Below are 21,978 nucleotides of genomic sequence, written 5' to 3' on the forward strand. Positions count from 1 at the left end.
GTAATGCACATGTGTGCACGCACACACACACCTGTAATTTCAAGCATGTATTTATGGCTTAACTTTCTGAAAAGTGCACTTTTTATCCCTCATGTAGGAAGAGAACAGAATGCCCTGAGTTAATTTAGTGCTTTGCTAATGTAAATCATGTATAGCACAAAAGAGGAGAGATTTACCAAGAATAAACTGTTGCCATTATTACATAAATCCCAAAATACTTAACAGACTCTTTTACAATTGCCAATCATGACAACAAAATAGCAAAATGAAAGGTAAGTGTTCACATCCAGCCTAACCTGTACTTTGACACATCAATAATTTTAAAGTCTTTTTTCTGGTCATAAAAGAAAATTGTTAGTGCCCTCAAGTCAGTGCATGTTTATGGTTAAGTTCTGAGTCTCAGTTGCTTTTTAACTGGAAGAGGAATTTAAAAGATCTTGAGAAAGGCAAAAAGTCAACAGTTGGGCACCAAACTTTACAAATAATTTAGTTTCTCTTGCCAATATAATTAAAATAAGTATATGTAGCTAATTAAGAAAACTGATAAAACTGGTTTCAGAATTCTAAATTAAAAAATAAAGATGACATACCAGGAGCTTTTGCAATTATAATTTAGACAGAAGAAAATTTTCCACAGTGGCAATGACATAAGAAAACCTAGACTCAGAATTAGGAAAGTGGTAACGGTAAAATACAAATCTATTTCTTGCTGAGAACAAACAAGTTACTAATCAAGGAGCAATCAGTTAAATTGTTATAGTCTTTGATACACCAATCTAGAACTCTTGGATTAGTTGTTCACATTATGCAACTGGCAGGGAGATGCTCAAGTCAAGCTGTACTAAAAATTCTGGTGCCGAGGACTGTTGTGTCACAGTGGAATCAAGATTGCTTATCTACAGAAAGCAGGTTGTGACAGACTTAAGTGTTTGCATGGAACTGTGGTTAAACAACATTTAGGCTGTTCAACCTCATGCTAAGAAAAACCCCATGTACAGTGGAATATTGTTTGAGAACTGGATTTGTGGGTATGCTTTAAGACTGTTTAGAGAGACTGCCCAAGGTTGGATCATTTTGAGGTGTTTGATCTGTAAGACTACTGTAGAGTCCTGAAAGGAAAATGGGTCTCCACTGCCCCACCAAGAATCACAATAAAGCCAGTGACGAGGACTCAGAGGTACCTGGTAATATGGTAACTTCTGCCTCCAGGAAGTTGCACAAAATAGTCTGGATGGGGGACATAGAAACCTCCCAAAAAAGCAAGGAGTGTATGGGGTGGGGGGAGGGGGGGAAAGAGGGTGTTACACCTGACTTGTTTGTATGGGAATGTAATACTACCAGAACCCCTTACTGAGCTTTCACTAATTGTAATAGCTTTTGTGGAAGTTCAAGCTCTAGCAGGCACTCCTACTCAGCCTCAGATTCCCTTGACTAAACTAAATAAGTCGATACAACATTCAAAGATATAATCATTTCAATCATCATTCCAGATACCTCACTTAACAGATTCATGATGAAAATGAGAGAGGCAAAATACTAGATATTATTTCCTTTGGTGAAAATGCCCAATCCCCTGTTCCTCTCATTTCAACTAAGGTAGGCTGTCACCTACTGCTTATAGAAGAGACAGAAGAAACAGGATTCTTTAGTAGAGTATTTTACTTTTTCAAGATTACCACCAAACATCTCAGAATTAAGCCAACTGTACTTTTAGGGGAATACCTAGAGTCCAAGATGACACCTTTAGCCAACTTGACTATGTGTGTTCAGATGTTTAAATTTCATATACTCTCCCACCCCCCATCTCAACACCTGGAAGACTGTCTGGAAGACAAAGACTGAATTCACGCTGCTGTGAATCAGAGATTAGACATGTTTTCATACAGCCAAATCTGATTTAAATATAAAAACCTAAGAACATTCAGTAACACTGCCTTCAAAAGATGGCACTAGCAGCCATAACTATGTTACAGGGAGAACACAAGCTTTCCGTGCTTCAGCTAATATGCACATGTGTTTATACTAACTGATTTCTGCTTTTTCTTAATTGAACAACAAGATATGACATGTGAACTCTGGTATTATGATTCACACCCACTGTGTTATTGGACATGAGGTTCCAGGCATAACCTTTAAATGAAATAGGCTCAAAATATAAACACCAATATTCACACTGCCAGGTGTCTTAGAGCAAGAGATGCATGCTTTCTTTGAAGGAAAGGAGACATTTCGCTGAGTGTAAAGTAGCCTATGTACTGTCTAAGCACAATAGTACAACTACTTGCAAAGTAAGTTTTCACTTTAACTGTGTATGGACATAAAACACAGTGCATAATCAGCAGTACTGGAAGTTTTCTGCAGTATTTTCCTCCTCCTTTCAGTCCTGAGTATTCTTACCAAGAAATCCTTCTGCCCACAAACAGCAAAGCCACTCTGGCTGCTATCATCTCTTCAAGGTTACAGTGGCCCCAGGGACCAATAGGAGAAGGGCCCATGGATCCATCAAGTTACACATCTACTAGCCCCTCTTCTGACTCACCTATACTCCAATAACTGATATGCGGCCATCCCATAAGGAAACATTCGCTACAGTGTCTAGTCCTGACCCCATTCACCCAGACCCACTCCACATATTCCTTTATTCAAATGCCAGTTCTCAAATGTAGGTATCTTCCAACTCATTACCTCCATAACAGGAATCTTGAACCTTGTGTTCAGCAGAGATCAAATACTTCCATTTGTTCACAAAACCAAGGATATTGGTTTTAAATCCAGGTATACAGCACTTTTTCGGATACACAGGAGATTGTTAACAAACAGACCAATCCACTGCTTATTTATTTCTCCTGACAGATCTAGGAAAACCTCTCTTGTTTTCTTATGATACTGGAATAGTGAAATTGTTCAGTGTTATGAAATTTCTTCTCTATTAGACTAAAATCAAAAAAGTTATCCTCTCTCTATATAAATTGTAGTAACTATGATTAAAGCAAATAAATCATCATTTTTCTGGAATCTTTAGCCTGTTTGATGGTGCCTTAGATAAATCATCTCAAAAGGAGAGCTTTAGAGAAACATTCAATCCTCCAACCAAATCTTTCAGATAGGTGACTATTGTCAGGTACTGGATATTTCCCGTGGCTGTATTCCTAGGTTAGACATATTGGCTCAATCTTCAAACTCCCCTATGGGTAAGATTCTCCCTCGGTCTCTGCTAATTTTATTGCAGATGCTTTGTTTAGCTCAATTAAACTTAATACGTCAAGTCTGGTAACCTTGACTGCGATAGCTCTAGGAGGCCTCTGGCTAACAGCATGGTCAATTGATTTTTTCCCTCTCTGGAACATTCCATTTTAACAGGAAAACCTAAGTGCCAGGCATAATGTAGATCCTGTAATTGCTTTCTGTTCTTATGAATATTAAATCAATTTGGAATTGCTCATTCAATCCATGTTCATACTGTAGATGGGCAATGAGTTTCAGAAAACTCCCCTCTGTCAAATCTTAGTCATTGTCCTCGATTATAAGTTAATGCCAGTGTTATTTACGTTAACTTGGGAACAGATATTACATTTCTGTAATTCATTCTGCTTTCTGACTGGGAGAAACATGGATTAAATTATGACAAGAATGAGAATGTGTAATGTTTGCAGTTCGCAAAGCTTTGTGAATCTCTTGGTTGATGCCTGCAGAACTCTAGCACCTACTGATGAACAGATACCAAATTCAACTTTTCTAGAAACATCTAGGTACAAACACAAACTTGATACATTATGTCTAGGGATGTGACAATTAGTTTGGCTAAGGTAGAATCAAACTCATGCCTTCTACGGTAAAATACCAAATCCTGATGAAAGCTGCACAAGCTGCTGTCAGAGCTGAGAACACAGCTTCCTCAGGCAACAAAGCTACCCAGCCTCCAAATTACATGTGTGAGAGAGAGAGAAGGAAAATACCCTGATCCAACACTAGGACATAAGACAAGTAGACATTAGGAAAAAACAGTTTATCTTAGAAGCTTCAGCCAGAGGCTGTCAAATGGTTGTGGGTCAGATGTGGACTGACCAACATTCTGATGCATCAAAACGCAGCGGATCAGGAAGCTGTATTAACCGAGGACTTCAGTGTGAAATAGCGTGACTGGGTAGAGTACACAACACAATGGTAGATAAGGTGATGATGAAAAGGAGAGGAGCTAGATAGAGGATGCAGAAAAAGGAAGACACAGCAGAACATAAATACAATAGTCTCCTGGACCTGTTGGAAAAAGAGGTTCCCACAGCTTCCCAACTCAAAACAAAACAAAGCAAAGCATCAACAGAACAAACATTGTACTGAGAACAAAGCAAGTGCATTCATAGGCCCTAGGGGAAATGTAATTTTCCCTTGACCACAGAATAAGTCTGGACACCTTTGCCTCAGGCAGAGATTTGAAGGTAATCTCTGAACATTTCACAAACAGCAGCAGCAGCACATTCAAGGATGGACCCTCTTCTCCAGTGATTTCACAGAGTTCTTATGTATGTATTTTAAGCCATCTCCTTTATTAAAATGGCATATTCTTGGTTTTGGAAACACATGTAGAATTGATCCATTTGGTGGTTTCCATAACCAGGAGCCTTTTGGCAAGATCAGTTCAGATTTTAAAGTCTTTGGTGAGCAGATGGAAGTTAGAGTGGAAGGAGCTCTCAATCCCTCACTATGGAGGCCTTCTCTTGGTACTACTATACACATGTATAGATCCCCATCTTGAAAAGGGTAAGAGCATCTACAACTCACAGTGACTTCAATGGAGAGTTCTAGATAATTACAAGGCATTCAGCAACCCTCTGGATCACACAAGACAGTAGAGCGATCTAAAGTTAATTATATTAAAAGGAGGAGGATTAAAATCTGAAGTGTCAATTTTGCCAAATATAGACTTGAACTACTTGTAAGTACACACACATTTCAGCAACTTACAATCAAATAGAACAGTAACTGTGCAGTCTGAAGCAGCTTTTCTGTTATGACAAATATTCAACTCTGTTAAAAAATATTTAAGTCCTCATAAGCTATTTGGGATTTGTTTATCTATAAAAAATTCATTTATTGTCCAATGCTTCAGGGGAACCTGTAAACAAAAAGGCTAGCTGTGGAGTCTGAAGAAAGTGATTAAGAACCAACTGAATTATTCATAGTGAATTTATTCTTCAGAGAAGGTGGGGCGGGGGAGGGGAAGAATAATCTGTTTGCAGACAATCGTATTAGTTGTTTTATAGCCAAGTATGTTTAATAGACATTAAAACACGAACATACTTTAGCCTATGGATTGTGAGTGAACTGTTCATTATGTTTTAGATATTTTTCTTTACTCAAGATGTGAGATTAGTCACTTGGTATTGTTTCTACTCTCTGATCTGATGACTCCAACCTTTATAAACCACTTGTACCTTACCTGAGGCAAATGAAATTTTGGCTACAGAGACTTAAAATTAGTTTTCTATGAAGACTCATATGAACAGAACTTCTCTCCTATACATTTTCACACAAAGGATTGTTATTACTTGTATTGTGATAGCATTTAGAGCTCCAGTCATGGACCACGACACCGTTGTGCTAAATGTTGTATAAACAGAGAGAAAGGAAACAACAAAAAGAAACTGTCACTGCCCAAAATATAGAGTGATGTACAAAGTTTTATTAAAAGATATACTTTGCTAAAATGGTCACAAATGATTGTTCTTATTGTTCATTCAGCTTTAGTGGTTAAAATAGCGTATGGATAAAAGTGGTGCGCATGCTTTTTTTTAGTAAGGGAGAAATGTTTTCCTCACTCAGGAGTTTTAAATCTTACTGAATTTGCAGATTGAATACTGGATTGCATTTGTTCTAAATGAGCTTGAGACTTTTGTGCATTTGTTCGGAGATCAGAACTTTTGATGAGAAAAATTCTAATGTGAAGAGTTGCTTTCATACCACCTTATGAGATGCACTCAACTGCTCTATATAGCTTTAGGTACCATAGAAAATCTGTTGCCGCATGCCTGAAGAGCTCTCGAAAGGTCTTAAAACAGCCACTTGAAGTTTGCTTTTGAATTGAATTTTCAGAGACTTTAAGAAAGTGGGTTTATGCCTGGGAACTATTGAGGAGGACTGGGAAACAGGCTGGTGTTAAACCTGTGTGTATGTGGTTTCTTATGCTAATTTCTGATATAGGTTAAGGTCTGATTGTTTACTAACAATGCTAAATTTGTTCTTAATTTTCTCGTTCTCTCTGGATAAACCATGTTTGAGCAGTATTCCACGAACCACCCACGCACTGACCAGGGTAACTGGGCTATTAATATCTCCATTTTTTCCTGTAGATTAATGCAAGGTTTGGGGTCATTGTTAAAGAAAACACTCAAGGAAATTAGGGAAAAGAGCAGTCAATCTTGCTATTCTAGACCAATGAACTGAAGCAAAATGTGAGACAAGTAGAAAGTGAGAGAACAGACAGTTCTGTAAATCCTCTCTAAACAGAATCTTAGAAAAGGACATCATCCCTTAGTACAATACATATTTATATATTGGACAATTCACAATGCATAAGTAAGGGTGAGATCCACACTGCTATCCTAAAAACCAATCTCTGAAGTATATAATGCAATATACATGCTCTCTCTAACTTTCCACATTTTAATAGCCAACCAAGGGACATTTTACTACTCAGTGATCCATAAGCCCTCATGAACTCCACTTACTAAAAATCCCGTCATAAAAAGAAAGATATTTTCTAATGTTATTCATTTGTGTATTGCATTTCTATTGGCAAACGGATTTTTAGAAGTTACCGAGGCGTCTTCTTAGAGTTTCAAGTCATATTTCGCTGTGTTGCAGAGCAACAATACATTACATCAAATCTTTGGTGTATGACTTATGTAAAATGCAATGAATTTATAAAGGCAACTTATTCAGTTTGCAATGCACTTTAAACTATAACTGCAATTTGGCGCAGGTAGAAGAGTCCAGATGGTATAAATATTTGGAGGGGTCATGTGTTCCTTATGTGTCTCAAAGAATATGTTATCAGAGTCTAACAAACAAAATGGCAATTTAAAAGCAGATTTTTTTATTTTATCAGGCTAATTCATCATGTACTACAAGAATTCACTAGTGATTGAACTTCCAGCTTTCTTCTCCTCCTCTCCAGAAATACTATTCTCCCTCAAATTTTTAATACAGAAGAAAACTCATGATTAAATGAAATAGTTATACTCTTATGGGAACAAAGGTGCAACCTCAACCTCCCCCGTATCATGTCATGTGATTGATCAATTTTACTGAATTTTTAGTTGCATAAGCAAGTCTTTTGATTGAATGTCTCATTAAAAGCAGAGGCATGGATTCTGAAATCTAAACTATGCATGTAACATATGGAATGAACAGAAAAAGAAAGGTCACTGAAATACTATTGAAGAAAAAAAGTGTTTTAAATAAAACGTACTCAAATTCAGCTGCAGCATTGTTTTAAAAATTTGGCCACTTCTGGGCTCTGGCAGCTAGCATAAATTTTCAGTCGCTTGCTACTTAGCAGGTGTGTAAAAAACAAAACAAAACACCACCACTCTGTAAATCAATGTTTTCAGACAGAATATAAAATGTATGTGAACACATTATTGGGTCTACCATACCCAAAAAGTTTCCTCTTTAGCCTTGCACAATTTATTGTGCATTTTACAGCTAGTCAGGGGACATTTCAGTGTTTAATTAAAGTAGACATCACCACCTTCCCAGAGAAATTCTTCATTCCACAGAGCTTTCCAAGAGAGGTGCTTCGATAATATATCTATAGAAATAGACATTCCATACAGTTTGACAGACTACGGATTTTTAGTAGTAAGACATCGTATTGAATGGCAATGAGGAATGGGGGGGGGGGGGAAATGTGATCTGACAGAGCCATTCAGCTGAAATGATCCAATTGATTTTTAAAAGGAGGACTTGTAAGCATTCCTCTATCCCCCAGACACAAACAGGTCCATCACAGAGACCAATCTCCAGTGTATTCATTGAGGTAACCGATAAGTTTTCAACAAAAGCGGTTAGTTGTCACTGCTACTCTGGATACCATTGATACTTTCAGCTGTCATTTGACCACTCTTCAATATCCACAGAGCTTTCAATTAATTCAGGTATATGAGGGATCAGTTTAGAACCACCCCATACCTAGGTCTGGGGGTTAAAAACTGTCATAAACATATAGCTAAAAGGTAGCATAAAATCCCTCCTTACCCTGTAAAGGGTTAAGAAGCCCAAATAACCTGGTTGGCACCTGACCAAAAGGACCAATAAGGGGAGAAGATATCTTCCCCTGCAGATTTGAAAGTTTTTGTTTTGTGTTCTCTCCGGGTCAGCAAGGAACCAGGGCAGGGAAAAATACATCTCCCTAAGCAATATCTGAAGTAAGCATCTAATATTACAGAAATAGTCAGTAATAGCAAGGAAATTAATTAGATTATCTTGTGTTTTAGCTTGTGACTTTTCCCTGTGCTAAGGGGGAGGTTTATCCCTGTTTTTGTAACTTTAAAGTTTTGCCTAGAGGGGGAATCCTCTGTGTTTTGAATATTATCCTGTAAAATTACCTTCCATCCTGATTTTATAGAGGTGCTTCTTTTACTTTTTTTCTTTATTATAAAGTTCTGTTTTTAAGAATCTGATGGTTTAAGGATACTAAAAAGCCAAGGGTTTGATCTGTGCTCACTTTGTAACCAATTGGTTAGGATATTATTCTCAAGCCTCCTCAGGAAAGGGGAGTGAAGGGGTTTGGGGGGATACTTTGGGGAAACAGGAACTCCAAGTGGTCCTTTTCCTGAATCTTTGTCTAACTCACTCGGTGGTGGCAGCATACTGTCCAAGGGTAAGGAAGAATATGTGCCTTGGGGAAGTTTTTAACCTAAGCTGGTAGAAATAAGCTTGGGGGTCTTTCATGCAGGTCCCTACATCTGTACTCTAGAGTTCAGAGTGGAGAGGGAACTCTGACAAAAAACTCTGGGCGAACGTAGTGGCAGTTGCCAGAGAGCTGAATTAGCAGACACTACAATACAGATGACCATTAAAAATGGAGAAGCCATAAAACATCTCATTCCTCTTTGTGGACATTTAAAATCTTCTCTTGTAAAGCATCACCACTGGAATTAACAAAACCAGCAAATATACACACACACGAGAGATGCAAGATCCCCTTGTGACAGTCTGTAACCCTATGTTCACCACTTTGTCAAGACTATGGATTAATTTTGTACAAATTGCACCTTGTAAGAGATCATTTAAAAACAATTTGCTGATTATGGTCTTAGTAAAATATGTGTGGTGATGTTATATGTAAAGATTCTACTGTATGATGTTATTAAAACATATTTCAAATCTGGGGAAGCAGCCATAAACCAGTTCCTCAGAGGCAAAAGGTAAACTGACACCTCAGCCAAGTGTCAGCTAAATCAAATGGACCATCACCTGGTTAAGTGGCCATTCTTTGGCAGGAAAGGGTGAGAGCGAGCAATTTGTATCTTGGCAAAGAAACTGCTAGAGCAGGGGCGGGCAAACTTTTTGGCCTGAGGGCCGCATCAGGTTTTGTAAATTGTATGGAGGGCTGGTTAGGGGAGGGGGTCATGGGCTGGCCCCCACCTCCTATCTGCCCCATCCAACCCCCCTGTTCCCTGATAGGGAGCAGGGGTGTGTCCCAGAGAGGCTGTCACCTAACTGCCCCCGAACCCCCGCTGCCACCCCATCCAACCCCTCCTCATTCCTAACTGCCCCCCGGGACCCCACCCCCCCCAACCCCCCATTTACCCCCCACCCACCCATCCACACACACTCCCCTGCCCTGGGGGGGAGGGATAGCTCAGTGGTTTGAGCATTGGCCTGCTAAACCCAGGGTTGTGAGTTCAATCCTTGAGGAGGCCACTTAGGGATCTGGGGCAAAAATTGGTCCTGCTAGTGAAGGCAGGGGGCTGGACTCAATGACCTTTCAAGATCCCTTCCAGTTCTAGGAGACTGGTATATCTCCAATTATTATCTTATTACCTTTGCCCTCCATCTATCTCCCCCTGCTCCCTGCCCCAATACCATACTGCCTGGAGCACTGGTGGCACTACAGCTGCGCCACCTGGCTGTAGCCGGGCTATGCCTCTGCCACCACCACGCAGCACAGAGCACTGGGTCAGGCCGGGCTCTGCAGCTGCGCTGCCCCAGGAGCTCACAGCCCTGAGCATTGCGCCGGTGGCGGAGTGAGCGATCTGAGGCTGCTGGGGGGGGGCTAGCCTCCAGGGCCAGGAGCTCGGGGGCCGGGCAGGACGGTCCCACGGGCCAGATGTGGCTCGCAGGCCATAGTTTGCCCACCCCTGCATTAGAGGTTCCCTCCCATCCCTACAGATGGTCTCCTGAACCCCAGCTGGAGAGGATTCTCAAAGAAGAGACAAAAGTATAAGAACGGAGAACAGATGGCCCAAGTTATTCCTCCCTTTCTCTCCATCCACAGCAGCCACAACACCTGAGGAACAAAGAAACCGCTCAGACTGAGGGAGGGATCTTGTCTGAAAGGAATTCAGCCAGTAAGAGTGCTGAAGCATGTGGCCAGAGACGTTTGCCTTGAATCCACTTAGCTTGTTAAGTTAATTAGGTGCATTTTACTTTTGTTTTCTTGTAACCAATTCTGACTTATGTCTCATTACTTGTAATCACTTAAAATATTTCTGTAGTTAATAAACCTGTCTCATCTAAAACCACTGTGCTTGGACTGAAGTGTTGGGAAAACTCCATTTGAGATAGTAATAAGATTTGTGCATATAATTTTCTAAAATGGACTTTATATACGAGCTTGTTGTTGTCGTCAAGGAGAGGGCTGGGCACTACAAGATGCACATTTCTTGGAGAAAGTCCAGGTGTGGAAATTTGCTGGTGTAATTCAAGGGTGGTGACCATAGCACTCATACAAAAAGTTGGAAATAAGTTTGCATGCTGGAGGCTGAGAGAGAGCAGACCAGGAACAACAGCTCTCACAGCAAAGCAGTGCAAAAGGCTCCCAAGGCTAAAGAATTGAGTGGAGATAGCTGTTCAACAGTCCAGATTGTACCCTGGGTAATGTCACACTCCTACAACCATTTCTTGCAAGATTTTAGTTTTGTAGAAAAACTAAAATCACTCAGGTACAGAAAAAGCAGATTGGCAGAACCTCTTATATGGAAAGAGCAGGAACTCACACACTATCCAGTGAGACAGAGCTGAATAGATTTGCATCTATTTCCGCAACTGACCTATTAGGATGAAGCATTGGTTTGGGCAAAGAAGGAAGGTTTCTTGAGGAAAAGGGCTCAAATCTGGTACAAGTGACAATTGCTGCAAAGCCACCCAAGATATTACCAGATATATCAGAGAGAATACCATGGAGAAAAATGCACTCCAGAGATGAGATCCTCATCCCCATGCCAACCCTTTGGATTGTTGTAAAAAGGCCCTAGACACCCCTTATCTGGTTGTAGAAGAATTCCACCACTGCAAGCACTGCAGAAGACAGCTTTAAGACTGCCTCTCAGTACTCTCTTGCAAGCCCTGATATAGGGGGACATGCTGGGAGCAGCAAGAGCATGTTGGGGCAGAGCCACAGCATCTCTTAGATCAGGGGTGGGCAAACTACAGCCTGGGGGCCGCATCTGGCCAGGGGCGGCTCTAGGAATTTTGCTGCCCCAAGCACGGGTCGGCAAGCCACGGGGGGCGCCCTGCCAGCGCCGCGAGGAGGTCCTCCGAAGCTGCGGGACCAGCGGACCCTCTGCAAGCAAGCCGCCAAGGACAGCCTGCCTGCTGCCCTGGCGGCACTGGCAGAGCGCCCCCTGCAGCTTGCCGCCCTAAGCACGTGCTTGGCGTGCTGGGGCCTGGAGCCACCCCTGCAGCTGGCCCTCCAGACATTTTAAACTGGCCAATCAACCTCCTGCCGGGGAGCAGGGTCAGGGGTCCGGGGCTTGCCCTGCTCTGGCACTCCAGACAGGAAGCAGGGTCAGGGGCTTGCCCCACTCTGCGTGGCTTGAAGAAGAAAAAGGAGCAGCAGCAGCATGCCCCCCCGCTCCGGCTCCTATGCGTAGGGTCAGCCAGGGAGCTCCACACACTGCCCCTGCCCCAAGCGTTGCCCCCACATATCCCATTGGCCATGAACTGTGGCCAATGGGAGCTGCAGAGGCAGTGCCTGCGGACAGGGCAGCACGCAGAGCCACCCGGTCGTGCCTCTGCATAGGAGCAGGGATGGGGACGACATGCCACTGCTTCTGGGAGCCATTTGAGGTAAGCAACACCTGGAGCCTGCACCTCCTGTGCCCAAACCCAGCCCTGATCCCCCTCCCACCCTCCAAACCCCTTCGTCCCAGCCAGGAGGACCCGCCTGCACCCTAAACCCCTCATCCCCAGCCCCACTCCAGAGCTGGCACTCCCAGCTGGAGCCCTCACCCTCTCCCAATTTTGTGAGCATTCATGGCCCACCATGAAATGTCCTATGTTTGTAACCACCCTGCCCTTCCCATATTGTTAAGTTGCATGCACATTCTGGGAGATCCCAGCATAGAAGAGATTGAGAGCCACTGATGTACACCAATCATGATTATGCCACAGGGAAAGCACATTTATCAAAATGCACGATACAGTCTAGATGCCAGCTGCAGTCTCTTAGGAGAGCCCACTGATTTATCAGCGGACAAGCTTCTCTGTGCAGGCCCATTCCCTGATGCAAAGAGGCGTAATTCAGACCATCAGTTAGGATGTGTACCTAACCTACTAAATGACATACCTGCACATCTGCAAAATGGAGTTAGGTCCATTGAAACATGGTCTGCAATTCATCCCACTACCTATTGAATGCAAGCCACACTATTTGCTCAGATATACTATGAATGACAAATAGCACAGGACTGTCTAAACTTATGTATCTGTGCTAGTAAGCAAGAGACCTTCAGAAGTGCCTTAAGGTATATTGCCACCTTTTTCAAGTCCTGCACTGAACACAGGTCAATTGGGCCTGAGGATTAGAGCAGAGAGATTAAGTGGGGAAAACAAAAGCAAAACACTTGTCACATTTGACAATTTAACCCATATTCAGGGCCAAAATCCAGATGCACAAAACTCCTAAAATATTGGTCCCATGCATATTATATTTGTGTACATCCAATTCATTTTTTTTGGATATAAATATCAAACGCTTTTAAAAAAAACAAAAACTTGCCTGCAAGACATATGCCAAATCGTTCTGAGCATCAGAGTGTATAACATACTTAAAAAATAAGACAAAACAAAGAAGTCTGCTATTATGTAGGAACAAATTAATCAAAGCATCTGCTCCACATCAAGATACTAACTGCTCCTGGAGCAGTGCCAGTGTTTAAATGTTTGCCTGAATCTTTGCTCAGTTTGTTATGGAAAGAAAGAAAAGTTTCATGTGTGTTGAAAAACAAAGTTGATTTTATTTCCAATAGCTGGATTTGATGTTTAAAAAAAATGATATTAAGTAACTGCAGCATTATTATGATGTATTTACACTAATGCTTGCAAAAATGCCGGCTGGTATAACAAAAAAAAGTGTCTGTTTTACATTGCAATTTTTCTAACTACAACTCCTGACCTGTGTGTGAACATGCATGCCAGATCTGTACAAAAGCCTTTTCAAAGGATATTTTCTAAAGGATGATAGGATATAGTTACAGGAGATCTGCCTGAATAGCTTTCTAATGTTGTTTTCAGTACTGGAACATGTTCTGGTAAAACTGCCTTTAAATAAAACTGACTTCCTCAATCTTTGCTTTTCATTCTTTACACAAAAGAATAGTTTGTCTTCTTTTGATTTTAAAGTACTTCATCTTAACAGCTGTACTTCTTGACACCTACCACACAGTCTGCTGAATATTATATGCAATGCCCAGGTAATACAAATTGTTTGCTAGATGAAACTGCAGTATTAATTGACAAGCGAGTTCTTCCCATCTATGGACTCTCCACAGGGACTTTCTGCACTAAGGAACCAGGTTACAGTACCAATAAGAAGCATGCAAGCAATAATTACTTTTGGCCAACTCCTGTACAGAATGCTATACAAAGATTTAGCTTTGAGTATGAATATCAGAGCTGAGTAAACAGTGAATAATTTATTCAATTAACGGAAGTCAAATAATTCACAGATAAGGAAAAAGATTTGTATAAAGACAGAGTGAAAAAAAGCTGTGGATCCTATTAGTCATGTCCTAACCATGATTTCCAAGTTTATCTTCTCTCTCTAAACACCAGAACTGCATGACTCCATGATTTCTTTATTGAATTTAAAAATTATAGTCAATACTTCAGTTACTTCAAATTAAAGTATGAGGTTTTTCAGTGAAGCAGAAATGGGATGGGGGAATAAAGTATATGCACTGAGTTTTAAATATGCCAAAAAATAAAAAAAAATAAAAAAAAAGAAGAAAAGCTTTCTTACTTCAGACACAGCCATTATAGTTTCCCAGATTCTTTTCCAGAAGAAGCTTGGGCATTATATCTTGACAGTAACCCAAACCAGGCTCTTGTAAACCAAGGCAAGAAGGAAATTCCAGAGACAATGGCCACTCACAAAGAATATCTTTCTGTCAGCTCCCATCCTGTTACAACAGAGGCTGTATTTCAAAGAAGGATAGGAGCCATCTTTCAACAAGACAAGATCCCAAAGCAGTTAAGGCTTTAATAGGTCAAAATCCTGAAGTCACCATGTCACCTCTGGAAAAAAAATAAGTTCAGGTCACCCATGCTGACCGTACAGTCTGCCCCCTCCCTGCACACGCACATCACAGAACCAAATTGGTGGTGGTGTCATTAGATTCTGAGCAGAGAGATGAGTGGGAAAACAGAATCTGTCCCAAAATACAGGATGGGCTCTGTCTGTAGGTGCCAAGCATATTAATGATCCCACTTACTAAACAAAAATTAGTTACTATTGATTTTAGTTTCAGTTTGGCTACATGAGACAGCAAGGAAGGTTCAAAACAAGATGTCACAGGCTGCTTACCAGAAATGAGAATTAGTCTGCATGTACCTAGAAGCTGGCATTTAAAAAGATGCTGCTTTTACTGATGCCAAAATAATTCTGGCTTCAAGAATATGTTTAGAAAACAAATTTTCTTTCATCCAGTCAAGAAACAAGTTAATATAACATAGCATAGAGAAGCGTGCAGGCACTTTAATGCAAATGGCAATCAACAAAACACATTAGAATCTGTCATTTAAAAAGAAAGTGAAACTATAAAGTGCTGGATTTCAAGGTACAGGACCAGGCTCTTAATTTTCTTCTGTTAGCACTTTGATTGGCACTTCATTATTATTAGAGTACAAATATGTAATTAGCCTTTGCTTCTCTTGTTACTCCCCCTCCATCCTGTATTTTTCACAAAGCAGTGCAGAACCAGCAATAATGTCCCTCTAGGATCTTTGAGGGATGTTCAGTAGATCTAGCCCAGAATGACAGATTGATAACTCAATTGGATTCCCTTGTTTTCTTGCTTTTGGAATTGATCAAGTAGTCTGACCTGTGGGCCCTCCTCCCAAAAGAGCAGACAGCACAATTGTGTACGTCACTGATCACTTCTCTGGGCAATGTTATTATGGAATTATGTTCTCCTGGAAAGTGATTAAGTACTTTTTAATAAATGGACCGGATAGCTGAATGATAGCTTGTGTGTCTGTCCACCTTGCAGGACCATCTCCTTTTGCCTAAATGGCATCCATTGCCTATACAGGAATCAAGGTGGACATGTGCACACACCAGGTTTGTGGTATCACAGAGGCCAACTCAACTACAATGAGTGCTTGAAAATTTAAATGTGGCACTCACCACACTTCCAATCCTGTGTTTGGCTACCACCAGGATTTTAAGCTCTCTCACTTAGTAACCTATTTTTCCCTTCTCATGTTAAGGCTTATAAACACTCCATCTCCCCAACTTCTCTTTGAGAATGTGGATTTGCAGGCATAGGTTTCCATTGGGCTCCAAAGTGCAGAAGGAGCCAGGCCCAAGAGTTACAGCTGGAAATCATGCCTCTCAAATTTGATTGGGCAGATATGGAAATGTTAGCTAAGCAGCATGCTGTGGGTGGACAATGGAGATCTACAGGAATGATCTGGTGTCTAACAATGAAGTCCAGTTTGGCTCCAGGCCCCATCATCTCCTTCAGTTTCCCTTCACACAGGTTGGTACTCTTGACCATGGTTTGGTTACTGAGGTAACTTAGCCATTCAGCTAAGTCACAAAAGTGCACCCCTTCTGGGATACAAAAGTCCAAAGTCTCTCAGGGAATAGCTCTTCCTTCTTGAGGATCTGTCTTCTCTTCCCTCATCTTCACCTTATTCCCAGGCCTTAATCACTGGACTCAGCTACCCTAGATTCTAATCAGTCTTCCTTCCCATTATGTGCAGGGTTTTGGCCCTGGGAACCCTAAACAGGGTCCACCCCCCTGCAACCACAACTTGCCCTGCTTCTCCTCCCCACGGCCAATCCCTTCCTAGCTGCCCTTCTGCTTTTTTATAGAGCACCTATTCTCCAGACTCTCCCTCTCTGGAATCATCCTTGTTCCCTCACCTTCTGGAGTCTCTCCTAGGTCTTCTCTGTTGTCTCCCAGGAGACCCAGGTCCTAGCCTACCAACCCCTTGTCAAATGATTTCACTTGTCTCCGTCAAGGGAGGTGGGCCAGATCTGGCCAAGGTGCAGTTGAGCTCTCAACTCTCTTAAAGAACGAGTTCACTCTGCAACAAATGATTTGAAGATCAAAGTTGAATGGAATGTTTGGCTTCTGAGGCAGAATTATCCCAGTGTCAACATGGTGTGGTTAAAAGTCTTCCTAGTTCAGCTTTAGAGGTGTGCCACATGCACCTCCCAGATTGCTAGCTACAGGAAAGGATGAACATTTTGTTGTCTCTTGATGAAAGAGTTTGAGGCACTCAGGCAGCACGTAACAGGCTAAAAAACCCTTACAGATAATAGCACCTATGGAGCAGAATAAGGGCAGCCATATTTATTACAGGTATTAAGGTTCCAGGTCAGAGTGGTTTCAATATTTTGGATTTGTTGTAGGCCGAATAGTCACGTTACTGTTGGGAGCTTTCAGCTCCATGGACAGAGAGAACATTCATTCAGTTCAGGGATGCTCAGTTTCAGGAGGGACTGCTGTGCCCAAGACATGAGGCCTTTCATGGTGGACTAGAAAGAGTGACATATAGTGATCTGACATGTGTGAACTGTGTTTTCCAAATCTGACCCAAAGGCGAGGAGAAGCAAAAACAGATTCAGAAGTGTTGCAAATATAGGAAAACATCTACTTTAAGAAAGTGGTAGGTCCTGAAGGAAATGAAATTAAGTTACAAAATTTCTCTAGCAACTCACAATAGAGTTTCTAGCTAAAATAGCCAGAGTTAGAAGAAACCTTTGGCCAAGCTTTTTTTTTTTTTAATTTATTTATTATTAAAAAAATAAAAGGAGCAGCATGCAGTTTTTCTGGGGCTGCCAAGCTAAATCTCAGCCTTGCACAGCTAGGACAAGCCTTTGCCTAAGCTAAGTTAATCTTTCAAGAGTGAAGCAGCACGTCCTATCATCCTTCACCATCAGACTCAGAGTGGAGTATCCCAGCTAGCAACAGACACTGCAACCACTTAGCTTCAGGATAACTTCACCGCCAGTACGGTTCTCCCAAAGGTAAATGTATAACACAGCGGGGGGGGGGGGGAGAAGAGAAGAGAGAGAGAGAGAGAGAACACACGAGACAGAAGGAGAATCCAACCCTTCAGAGCACACCATGCAGTTGGCTCCCACCTTCTTGTTCCCCTTGGAATATACAGGTAAATTAATGCCAGTTACCTATTTAGCCTTACACCATCTAACCAACTGGGTCTCCCCTCCCCCACTCCATCACAAACTTATTTGCAAAGCAAGAATTACCATTTCATTTCAGGTTCGTTATTGTACGATAAATAGCTGGAGGCTCTGAACCATGTTATTTGTGTTTGTATATTTATTGGTCCATCTGCTTGGCAATGCCACTACACTAATTATACTTGAACAGAACTATTAAGTAAGTTTTACTATTAAGTAAAACCATCATTTAGATTTGCCTTTACCCTTTGGGACTGGCCACATGTAATTATACCTCAGAGTATATATTATTCATGCCCCAGAGTTAAAAAGTCAGAGAATTCTGGAGGTTACACAATAGTCAGTGAAGGGAAACTTGTATATCAATTATATTAATTGTGTGGAGAAACCCCAGGAGGACATAAAAACATTTGAACAGATTTTTTCAAAATCTTGATTGTGTTTTTCCATAATTATGAAACTTTGATTTTTCCTTAATATTTTCCAAAAAAAATGCCCTCTGGTTTAACTATCACATGGATGACTATATTAAAAAAAATGCAAGTTGCAGTCTGCTTACAAGAAGGTCATGCTACATAGATGTGCCCTTCAAATAGATAAATTTTTAATGTTCCCTTTCTTTCCAAAAGCTATAGCTGAATCTGCCCTTTTAAAAAATGTATTTATTGAGAGCTGATTTATTGGGGAGGGGTTGCTGTTAGAATTTTTTTTTAAAAAAATCTGTTAACAAATGCCATAATAAACTTTTAAAAATGCTATTTGAGTAAAGTATTAAAACAGCAACATAAGAAAACACATCATTTGTTTTGTTCCATATTCAAATTTATTTTACATAAAATTTTCAACTTTAAACGTATTTTCATCGCAGCAAGTTAACCTCGTTTGCAAAAATCCACTCCAATATTGTTCTCCTTTTGCAGTGGTTAGCTTTGATGCATTTTCCATTCATGACCTGAAAAAGAGCACTGTGTAAGCTTCTCTCTCTTACCAAGAGAAGTTGGTCCAATAAAAGATATTACCTCACCCACCTTGTCTCTCTTACCATCCACCATTTCATTCCATTGCCCTCCATTATGTATTAGTTCAACATTTCAATAGAGGAAACTGTTCTTTGAATTTAATTTGCATAACTGTTAAGCTACATATTAAGAATTGCTTTTATTCAGCAGTCATACCAGACAGTCCCCCCTTTGAGTGATTGATTTTACATTCCTGGTCTCTGCAGTATTGAAACAAAAAACTAAAGGGTCATAATCTCTGACCTCTCAGTGCTACATTAGTGGATTTAAAACGTCATTTGAAGATAGGAGGAAAGTGTGTTTGTATAGACATCCTATTTTTTGGAAACTGAAAGATACTCAAACCTTAAATTTCAGAACAAGATCCAGATTACAAAAAACTCCATGTCTACACTGCAAAATTATGTCAACCTAACTTACATCAGCATATAGTCACCACAGTGCCCCTCCCCAGGCCAGTTCCTGGCAGGTCCCCGGGCGGGGTCTGAGTGCCTGCATGGTGCTAAATAGGCTGTGCAGCTTACAAGGAACTTGGTGCCTGTGACTGAGAGCCAGGGCCGCCCAGAGGGGGGGGGGCAAGAAGGGCAATTTGCCCCAGGCCCCGAGCCCCACAGGGGCCCCCACCAGAGTTTTTCGGGGCCCCTGGAGTGGGGTCCTTCACTCGCTCCAGGGGGCCCGGAAAACTCTTGCGGGGCCGGGCGCAGGAGCTTCTTCTGCTCCCGGTCTTCGCCGGCGGGCGGAAGGACCCCCGCTGGCAAATTACCGCCGAAGACGGAGCTGGGACCTGCCGCCGAAGTTGAGCTCTGTCTTCGGCGGTAATTTGGCGGTGGGGGGCCCTTCCCTTCCGGAACCCGCCGCCGAAGTGCGCCGAAGACCCACGGCGGGGGCCCCCCTCTGCCGAATTACCGCCGAAGACCGGGCTGCACTTTGGCGGTGGGTCCGGCTTCGGCGGTAATTCGGCGACGGGGGGGTCCCCGCCGCGGGGGCCTGCCGCAGGTCTTCGGGGCACTTCGGCAGCGGGTCCCGGAACAGAAGGACCCCGGGCCCCCGGAATCCTCTGGGCGGCCCTGCTGAGAGCTGACTCTATGGGTGCTCCAGGACTGGACCACCCATAGAGAAAAAAAATGGTGGGTGCTGAGCACTATCAGCTCCCCTCTAGCCCCCCCAGTGTTTGACACCCACCAGCAGGTCCCTCCCCACACCTCCTGCCCACCACAATCACCTGTTTTGCAGTGTGCAGGAGGCTTTGGGAGGGAGGAGGAATGAGGGGTGGTGCACTCAGGGGAGGGGCTGAAACTGGAGAGGTGTTGGCAGAAGAGGTGGGGACAGGGCCTGGGGCAGAGCCAGGAGTCAAGCGCGTGCGCGCCCACACACCCCCACCCCCACCCGGCACATTGGAAAGTCGGCCCCTGTGCTTTCACTATATTACTCAGTATACTTTGAAAGATAGAATTTCACTACAGGTATACACCATATAGGGGTACGTCTACGCTACCCGCCGGTCCTGTATACTATGAGAAATACTACCTCCAGGAAATTAAAACAATTAATGGTTGTGTAAGTGGTGTATACTTACATAAATCCACATTTGCAAAAGATTGTTCCTCTGTGATTGCATCTCTGAAGAAAGAACAGGAGTACTTGTGGCACCTTAGAGACTAACAAATTTATTTGAGCATAAGCTTTCGTGGACTACAGACCCACATCGGATGCATGTAGTGGAAAATACAGTAGAAAGATTATATAGATATTACACTTACACACAATGAAACAATGGGTGTTCCATATACACTAAGGAGAGTGATCAATTAAGGTGAGTTATCAGCAGGAGAGAAAGAACTGTTTGTAGTGGTAATGAAAATGGCCCATTTCCAGCAATAATAGCTCACCTTAATTGATCACTCTCCTTAGTGTATATGGTAACACCAATAGTTTCATGTTCTCTGTGTATATTTATAGATAGATATCTTCCTACTGTATTTTCCACTACATGCATCCAATGAAGTGGGTCTGTAGCCCACGAAAGCTTATGCTCAAATAAATTTGTTAGTCGTGCCACAAGTACTCCTGTTCTTTTTGTGGATACAGACTAACAGCTGCTACTCTGAAACCTCTCTCTGGAAAAGATGATCAAGTTAGAAAACATTTAATATTAAGTGGACAATGAAAAATGTTGATGTTATAAGAGTTGTACTGTGAGCTGAGAGACCAACACTATGCAAATCTGAAGAATTCTCAGCTCAGGTGGCAAAATGGCTTAGCCATACTCTGTTACAATGCTCAAATTGCTCACTAGGCACCCAGTAGAGGGGATGGAGGGGGAAGTAGCCTAGAAGCAGACTCCTTTATGTTGTATTGAACTCCCACAGCTTGTATTTTCAGCATGAACTTGTTTGTTCCTTACCAAGTATTTAGAGAATAATCAAGTCTGGATGCACACAAGATACTCCCATTAACATTCTCAGTTCTGCATGCATCAAGAAGAATATGCCACTTTAGTTATATTCTCAAGCCAGAAGAGTCACAGTATGACCACTGCAGTATTTTCAAACTTTTCTATTAAAAAAGATTCCTCCAACTATTAACCACTGCATTAATTTCTTGAAAGCCAAGCATTGCTTTAAACCAACACATTCTTGCTGAGCAACAGATTTCCATGTTTCCCTGCCTAATATACCATAGCAAATTGCTTATCATGCAGTAAGAGTTTGTGGCCTGTAGTTAGGCAGGTTGACTGCATATTTCTATTTCATATCATGCTCATTACATAGTACTGACAATCAAAAATAAAATATCTTTGTGGCCTTTAGCATCTTTATTTAAATAAAGGGTCATATCAGTGTGCTCTGCTTGAATTAAGACAATACAGACAGATCATTATGAGCGTGAGTGGTACATAAAATTGCAAATAGATACCAGTTAGAAGCCTTTAGCCAAAATACCAGCTAGATATATTACTAGAGTGCTGTATATTCTGTTTCAATTCCATTGTTGTGCCACACTAAGCTGACTCAGTTGACTTTTGGATATCTGTTAATGCTAGTCAAATGATATCCATTGATTAGGTTTGGAAAA

The 21,978-nt window shown here is 41.7% G+C and overlaps 1 protein-coding gene across 6 annotated transcripts in view; it reads right to left on the minus strand.

Moving 5' to 3' along the window:
* The window catches only part of TRPM3 (transient receptor potential cation channel subfamily M member 3), a 600,384-nt gene that overhangs the window by 560,478 nt on the left and 17,928 nt on the right, over positions 1-21,978 (minus strand). The window contains exon 2 of one of the 6 annotated variants that reach the window (XR_005600452.1): positions 18,685-18,836. The exons of the other annotated variants lie outside the window; for them this stretch is intronic. The gene's annotated coding sequence lies outside the window, so the exon portion shown is untranslated. Of the gene's footprint in view, positions 1-18,684; positions 18,837-21,978 lie in introns of those variants that run through there. 6 annotated transcript variants of the gene reach the window in all.

Source organism: Mauremys reevesii, linkage group 6 (genome assembly GCF_016161935.1).
Source record: "Mauremys reevesii isolate NIE-2019 linkage group 6, ASM1616193v1, whole genome shotgun sequence".
NCBI lineage: Eukaryota > Metazoa > Chordata > Testudines > Geoemydidae > Mauremys > Mauremys reevesii.